The following is an 8,856-nucleotide window of genomic DNA, read 5'->3' as shown; positions in this document are numbered from 1 at the left end:
ATGGCCGAGCAGCTGCATCCAAACGATACATCACCAAAGCATCTGATGCAGTGGTGTAAAGCACGCCGCCACTGGACTCTAGAGCAGTGGAGACGCTTCTCCATCTGGCAATCTGATGGACGAGTCTGAGTTTGGTGGTTGCCAGGAGAACGGTACTTGTCTGACTGCATTGTGCCAAGTGTAAAGTTTGGTGGAGGGGGGATTATGGTGTGGGCTTGTTCGTCAGGAGCTGGGCTTGGCCCCTTAGTTCCAGTCAAAGGAACTCTGAATGCTTCAGCATACTAAGAGATTTTGGACAATTCCATGCTCCCAACTTTGTGGGAACAGTTTGGGGATGGCCCCTTCCTGTTCCAACATGACTGTGCACCAGTGCACAAAGCAAGCTCCATAAAGACATGGATGAGAGAGTTTGGTGTGGATCAACTTGACTGGCCTGCACAGAGTCCTGACCTCAACCCCATAGAACACCTTTGGGATGAATTAGAGTGGAGACTGAGAGCCAGGCCTTCTGGTCCATTATCAGTGTGTGACCTCACAAATGCACTTCTGGAAGAATGGTCAAAAATTCCCATAAACACACTCCTGAACCTTGTGGAAAGCCTTCCCAGAAGAGTTGAAGCTGTTATAGCTGCAAAGGGTGGACCGACGTCATATTAAACCCTATGGATTAAGAATGGGATGTCACTGAAGTTCATATGCCAGTCAAGGCAGGTGAGTGAATACTTTTGGCAATATAGCGTATGTCCAGATATGAGTCCTTTTGTTCTTGTATTGACGGGCCACAACACAATAGCCTATATGCCGTTTAGATTAGCACTGGTTTTGGATTACAGGATTAAACATTCAGTCTGGAAATTAAATCTTGATATGGCACTAATTCAGACCAACAATGACTCGTCTCTTCAAGTAAATATTATACTTGGTAGAATTTTAAAACCTAAATGATATGATCAGATTGGTGAAGCAAGACTTTTGACTTTTTTCACAGAAGAGATTGCAGTAAAATGATTAAACTGATTAAAGATGGTGGGATTAGATTTTCTAACAGTAAGCACCTTTTTAAAAAGGCGTTTAAACTTACTGCTTTGTCCACAGGAGGCTCCAGGTTTTGAGGTGACGTATATAAGTAGGGAAAAGTAAAGAGTTTACCTCAGTATTAACCTCCAGGTTTCACAGGTAACTGGAACCTTTCAGTTCTTTGTTGTTCAGCCCTTTGTCTGTGACTGCCACCCCTCCAGCAGACGTGCCTTGCCTTCATGTACGTCACTAACAGCAGTTTCCCTCTGGAGGTGTGACAAAGCATGTGTTAAAACCCTCTGAGTGGTCAGAAGACTTCCGAAGTACTGTTCAAGTGCTCTGTGTTTACAGTTTAAACTGTCCCTGCTTACACAAGCAGCGTTTCCTCTGTGACACTTAAACTAAATACAGGCTTGTATATCGATCCTGTTTGCACACCAGTACATACAGAATGAGACAGTTTAATGAGCATTCATCAGCTTATAGCAGGCATGTCAAACTAATGGAGCCATTTTCATGAAAACTGCCATGGGTGCAGCTATTTAGACCCCACCAATATCAACAGTTTTCTTCAAAATCACAATATTTGAAGTTTTGTCTTTTAAAACTGCTTCATGACATTTCAGTTAATGACTACCACCCTCTCTGGACGCTTTCAGGATGCTTTTATAAGCTTCTTGGAGCATAATCACTCTTCCTGAAAGAGCACCTTCTGCATGTAAAGCCACCTTTAACACTTTGTTCTAATGATGGTACTTATGGTTGTTCAGCAATAACAAAAGGTCAGCAGCAGACATGCTGTTTAAATAAACTAAAATCTAATATGCTTTATTTTCTCTAATAATTTTGACACTTAATTCTTGGCTTAATTCAGAACAGAAATCAGACAAACATGATAAAGGAGTCAGTGTGTTGCCAGGTGTGAGTGATGATTGATCCTGATTGGAGGAGTGGCAAACTTCTGTACCGCCAGTCACTCATGGATCATTGTGAGGTGTGCTGAGCTCAGGAGTCTTTGAGTTATTACTTTCTAACATAGTTTTTATTTTCTTTCGCTTCTGCCTAGTGATTGGTTGGGATTTCAGTGATTATCCTTATAGGATAACTTTAAGAAGCCCCGTTATCTGCCACTGTGCCCCAACTCCTTTTTCCTCACAATGAAGAGAAGCAACAAGATTTTCTATTCAGGGTAAATCCACCTTCAAACACAGATAGAAAAGGCTAAAGGACTCGTCAATACTCCCCCGCCTCTGCCCCATGTGGAGCAGCGTAAGCTAGTGGGGCTCCTTGGCCAAGCAGATCAACATGTGACTGTAAAGAAGGGGATCAACATCAGGACTACCTATAGCAGGGGTTCTCAATGTAGGGGACACGAGACACTGAGAGGAGCCAGCAGCCTTAAAAAATCAAGAATGTTTTTAATGATTTCAAATGGTATATTTTAGCATTTCTTATGGAAACATATGTATAGAATTTAAATGTAAAATTAAACAGTCATTAGATGAGATTTATGCTGATATCAAAGTAATGTTTAAAAAATCTGATAAGGTCCGCACACCGGCATGTTAACGGATTTGTCTGAGCCCCTGACAAACCAAAGACTGGAGACTTTTTTCCATTTTTGGTCAAAAACAGAATAACGAGAGTTTCTCCCATTTTTTTTAGTCTGGTTTCAAGCAGGAGCTGGATCTGCCAGAAAATACACTGACCATCAACGAGCCTCAAACGTGGATCACATGTTTAGATAACGTAACATCTAGTGAAACTTGTCCAAACGTGGCTGTTTTATTCAAGAGTAACTGGATGCGTGCCGAGGACCTCGACTTTACACTGGAAGTTGGAGAAGCGCCGCCGTGTCTCGTTTTCTAATACCAGAAGTCACTCACTGAATGTCTTCTTCGTTGTTTTCTTCGTGTGTCGCCACCATATTTATAGAAGCAGGTCTGCCACATAAGGAAGAGTAGAAAAATATGTGAGTTTTTAGACTAAAAAGCACAGCGATTACATTACATTAATTTAAATGTTTCACTGAGAACAGACATAACGTGACGGCAGATTGGCTGGCTGGACAATGACGGGGACCGGTCATTATACAGTCACTTGTTTGACTCTGGTCGGGTCTGTTCCCCTCACACAATAACACATTTTTTGCCGACTAGCCATACTGACTAGTGCAGACTGGTGCTGACTCTGCCTAACGGGGCATCATGGGTAAAATCTGACTTGTGTCCTCAGCTTTACTCTGTGATAGTGAAGCTAGCGGTGACTCTGTGATTTATGACTTTGATGATGAGGACACTGGTTGTGTTTAGAGGGTAAAGTTATTCTTGCCTGTGTGGCAGTGAGGCTTAGAGTTTGCCCTCCTGCACTGGTCAAGGTGACAGTGCTATTCTGTTTTCCACACAGCTACACTGGTCAGACAGGTGCACACATTCAAGCTGAGCCGGACACTGCATCACACACTCCTCGTGATTCACTTCTGTAGCAAAATCTTACAGTATCACAAACACCAGTCCAAAGAAAAAAAAGGATTTATAACAGAGAAATGTTGAGCACTCATTTATGTGCAGTGATTGGTTGGAGCTCCTTTTCCACAAATTCGTGCATCTCTGCTCATGCCTTCAGTGGGGGCGCAGGCGAGCAGCTCAATAGCGGCTACGTCACTTGTTTTGTTGCTCTGATTGGCCCGTTAAGATGTGACAGACAGTACATCATCCAGTCACCCTCCGAGTTTTTCTTCAAAGGCTCTGCCCCTCCCAAACGCTGTCTATGAGAGGTTTCCCAGATGGATGTGTGAAACAAATTCATCTGGTGTGCCACGTTAGGACTTTTCCACAATGTTCTAATATCTTCAGATAGTGGATCTTTGATTTTCACGAGCTGTAAGCTGTAATCATCAAGATTAAAACAAAAAACCTAGAAATGTTTCACTTCTATGAGATGAATCTAGAATATTTCTTAAGTAAATTACGGAAAAACAAAGAACTTTACATATTTTTTTGTTTTCCTTTGTAGATGCTGCTGCATATACTGTATACATTTCTAATTTGGAAGTCCTTCTGACCGGTAGAAATTTTCCAACCAGTTTCCACAAGCTCTTCTTTTTACCCAAAACCAAGTTTACTACACCGTAAAAGAGAAAGACATATCATGCTTGTTTTAAATAAAGTTTTTCTTCTTTAATGATGAAAATGTTTGGAAAAAAATTCATGACATGATCCTGATAAAAGACATGGAAAGCCATGTCCCTTTTTCATTTCTGCTTTTCAGTGGATGTTTGTACTTTTGCATCATCAACAAAATGTTTTCTTATCCTGAGTCATTCCTTCATTTCATTATAGTTTCATCCAAGCAGTTTTACAATATGAACTAAATGAGTCCAGGTTTTCCACTTTAAAAGCTGATGATGTTCTGCCAATGCCATAAAAGACAGAATGCACAGTGATAGTTAACCAGAGAACACTGGTTCTAACATTCATCATAGTAATGCTGATAAACCTGCTGTCATCTATCAGAACTCTGGTGTTTGTTTTTGTAAGCTCCCCATTTATATTCATTAATTTATCAGAGGTTTGCAACCAAATTAAACGAGGATCGTCCACATGCTGATCTTATCTTTGTATTTCTAAATGTGCATTTGGCAGAGCAGTGACTTTATAGCTACATCAACAGTCCAAACTAAGTTTAACCAGTCAAACCTCATTTAAATTTGATTAATCATTATCAATTTAACCTCTTATAAATAGATTAAGGATGATGCTGGAGCATTAAGTTTTGCAAGAGAGTGATGAACATGAGCTGAATATCAAACAGGAATGTCTAGAGATCTCTGCACTGCTCATGGCCAGGTCTTTAAATCAAGCCCAGTCCCAAAATCCCAAAGAGCATTTCAGATCTTATCAATTTATATGAAATGAAAATGGAATGTAAAAAAAGAAGACCACTCAACAGTCACAAGGTGCCAGAAAATAAACTGTAATTTAACAAGCACCTTAGCCCTGCTTTATTTAAAATATCAGGCACTCTCTTACTGCTTTACTGGATCTTAAATACACTAAAAATGATTCTAGGCCTTCATCATAATTAAGCTTTATTATGTACAGTCATGAACGAAAGTATTGGCACCCCTGGAATTTTTCCAGGTGTGAAAAATACACCTTTTCTCCCAGAAATTGTTGCAATTTCAAATGTTTTGGTATACACATTTAAATTGACATAATTTTACACAAAACTCAAAAATGGGCTGGACAAAATGATTGTCGCCCTTTTAAAACTGTGGGTAAATCATTTCATTTCAAGCATGTGATGCTCATTTAAACTCACCTGTGGCAGTAACAGGTGCTGGCAATCTAGAAATCACAGCTGAAGCCAGTTAAAATGTCTAAAGTTGACTCAACCTTTGTGTTGTGTGCCTGTGTGTGTCACACCAAGCATGGAGAAGAGAAAGAAGAGCCCAGAATTGTCTGAGGACTGAAGAAGCCAAAGTGTGGAAAAATATGAACAATCTCAAGGTTTCAAGACCATCTCCAGAGATCTTGAAGTTCCTTTGTCTACTGTGTGTAATATAATCAAGAAGTTTATAACCCATGGAGCTGTGGCTAATCTCCCTGGACGTGGACGGAAGAGAAAAACTGACAAAAGAATGCAACGCAGGATAGTTGGAATGGTGGATAAACATCCTCAGTCAACTTCCACACAAATTCAGGCTGTCCTGCAGACTCAGGTACGTGGTCATCTGAATGAGATGAAGCGCTATGGCAGGAGACCGAGGAGAACCCCACTGCTGACAAAGAGACATAAAAAAGCCAGACTGGAGTTTACAAAAATGTACCTGAGTAAGCCTCAATCCTTCTGGGAGAACATTTTGTGGACAGATGAGACTAAGGTAGAACTTTTTGGAAAAGCAGGTCATTCTACTGTTTACAGAAAACAGAATGAGGCCTACAAAGAAAAGAACACAGTACCTACAGTCAAACATGGTGGAGGTTCAAGGATGTTTTGGGGTTGTTTTGCTGCCTCTGGCACTGGGTGCCTTGACTGTGTGCAAGGAATCATGAAATCTGGAGACTATCAAAAAATTTTGGGCCGCAATATAGGGCCTAGTGTCAGAAAGCTGGGTCTGGGTCAGAGGTCATGGGTGTTCCAGCAGGACAATGACCCCAAACATACCTCAAAAAGCACCAAGAAATGGTTGGAGACAAAGCTGGAGAGTTCTGAAGTGGCCAGCAATGAGTCCGGATCTAAATCCCATTGAACACCTATGGAGAGATCTCAAAACTGCTGTTGTAAGAAGCATCCTTCAAATCTGAGAGACCTGGAGCAGTTTGCAAAAGAAGAGTGGTCCAAAATTCCAGTTGAGAGGTGTAAGAAGCTTGTTGATGGTTATAGGAAGAGATTGGTTTCAGTTATTTTTTCCCAAGGATGTGAAACCAAATATGAAGTTGAGGGTGCCAACAATTTTGTCCGGTAAATTCTTTTAGTTTTGTGTAAAATTATCTAATTTTTTTTTCTTCTGCTTTTTTGTGTTGTTCCAATGCACCTAAAGGAAATAAACATGTATACCAAAAACATTTGTAATTGCAACAATTTCTGGGAGAAATGGTGTATTTTCTGGAAAAAATCCAGGGGTGCCAATACTTTCGCCCATGACTGTACCTAAATTTAAAGCTATTTAATCATTATAGCTGAACAAAATGTAAATATGCTTCACATGTACTCAATTAAAACAAGCTGAGTGAACGTAATATCAATCCTGCTTTATTTTGGGGTAAAGTGTAACAGCTAAATGTCGTTCATTATTAATAACTAAATACAAAGTAAATATGCTTTGCAGAAACGTAATTACAACAATTGTAGTAGACTCTATGTGATCAGATGGGTTTGCTCTAAATTTTTCTGAAAGGGGGCGGGGCACATGTATGATAGCGCAGGTAATGTTACAACTGAGCTGTTGTTTTATTTCTATTGTTAATAAAATATGGGTTTGTGACAGTGTTACTCAACCCTGCTCAACCAAGGGAGCCAAATTGTTGAAAAATACATTTGCAAGAGCCACAATCTAAGTGGTGAAAAGTGGCAAAAATGGGTTAAAGTGGCATTATTAAGTTAAAGGGGGCAAAAAGGGGGCAAAGTAAGCATAAAATGTCAAAAACTGGGTGAAAGGTGACAAAAATGTGGAGGAAAAAATGGCAAAAGGGCAGAAAAGTGGCAAAAGTTGGGAAAGAAGTGATACAATAATGAGTTCCAGGTGGCAAAAATGGACAAAAATTAGCAAAAACATGACAAAAAAATGAGTGACAATAGACAAAAATGGGCAACAGGCAGCAAAAGGTGGGAGAATGGACAAAAAGCCACTAAAAGTGGCAAAAAATGGGAAACAAGTGGCAACAAGAAGCGAAAAAAGTGGGCTTAAAGCAGTAAAAATGGATTAAAAGTTATAAAAAAAAATGTGAATAAGGGCAATGGAAATATACAGACAAAAAAAAAGGTTGACAATTAAAGCCAACTTCATAAGTGTGGGAAACCAACTGATTAACCTGCAATGGATAATTTCTGAGGTCCAAGTTTCCTCTTTTTTAAGGTTTTCTGGGGGAATAATGTTTCAAATTAAGACATAAAAGAGCCGCAAATCATCACAAAAGAGCCACACTTTGAGTATCACTGGTTTATCAAATCTAACAATCATGCATTCTGGTTCTATTTACATTTGAGACGGTGCCCCAACTTTTTTGGGCTTGTGTTGTATTATTCTGTACAAGCAGTAGTGACAGCTACAGTTTATTTTATCTGGTGTTGTGTACCTGACATAGCAGCCTGGCCTAAGTCTGTGGTGTATTGATCATTAAAGAGAGAAAATAAAGACTGAAACAAAATGATACAAAATAAAAACAAATGAATGACGACTCTGGATATAAAAATCTGATATAAATATAAATGTAATGGAGAAAAAGTTATATAAATATGAGCATCCTGGAGAAATGTTTTCTCTGCTTTCACATAAAAACAGAAGCAGAGAAGAGCAGCTACTGCATGTACATGTTCTTCTTTGTGTGTTTCATTGTGCTCGCTTGTTCTTCATCTGTTGTTTACTGGAAGTTTGCAAACATGCAGGGGGAGGACGTGGAACGAGAAAAACCTTTAACTGCTCTGTTGTAATATTGACGAGTGCTGCCAGGGCAACAAAGGAAGCAGACTGAGCCACCGGTGTTCCCTCTGCTGCTACAGCACTACTCTGAGTGCAGAAAACTGTGGCACTGCCTGAGAAGACCATCAGACTGGATTACAGCAGAGGACCTCTGTTTGTCTCATACATGGATGGTCATTTGCTGCTGCTTTGACTTTACAATTTACAGACACGGCTGATTCACAGGAGATTTGAAATTCCTGTAAATCAACCATGTCTGACGGAGGTCCTCTGTAATCATAACAAATATGCAGAGGTCCCGGTGCAAACAGCGCTCACATCAGGGCTGGTTCTGGGCACAGGCACTGTAAGCGGTCATCTAGGGAGCTTAAGGGGGGGTGGGATGAAACTCCAACATTTAGAATGAACCTAAAAAATGTAAATAAATGATTGTCTACTTCCCCTCTCCTGTGTGTGTGTGTGTCTGTTCTCATGACTGAGCAGAGAGAGGATATCAGAGTAAACAGATCCCGGTTCATCAGCTCAGACTCTGCTGATATTTCTAGAGCTCATGGTGATTTACACAGGGTCATTATAATAACACAGCGGCAGATCAATAGATTACAAAATTGTGGAAAGGGTTAAGTTGTTTTGGTAGTTTATTTCATAAAGTGAAACTCATATTTTATACGTTCATTTCAAACAGGGGGAAAAAA

This window comes from Cheilinus undulatus, linkage group 20 (assembly GCF_018320785.1).
Source record: "Cheilinus undulatus linkage group 20, ASM1832078v1, whole genome shotgun sequence".
Taxonomy (NCBI): domain Eukaryota; kingdom Metazoa; phylum Chordata; class Actinopteri; order Labriformes; family Labridae; genus Cheilinus; species Cheilinus undulatus.
The sequence above is the reverse complement of the archived record's forward strand: the minus strand, read 5'-3'. Positions refer to the sequence as shown.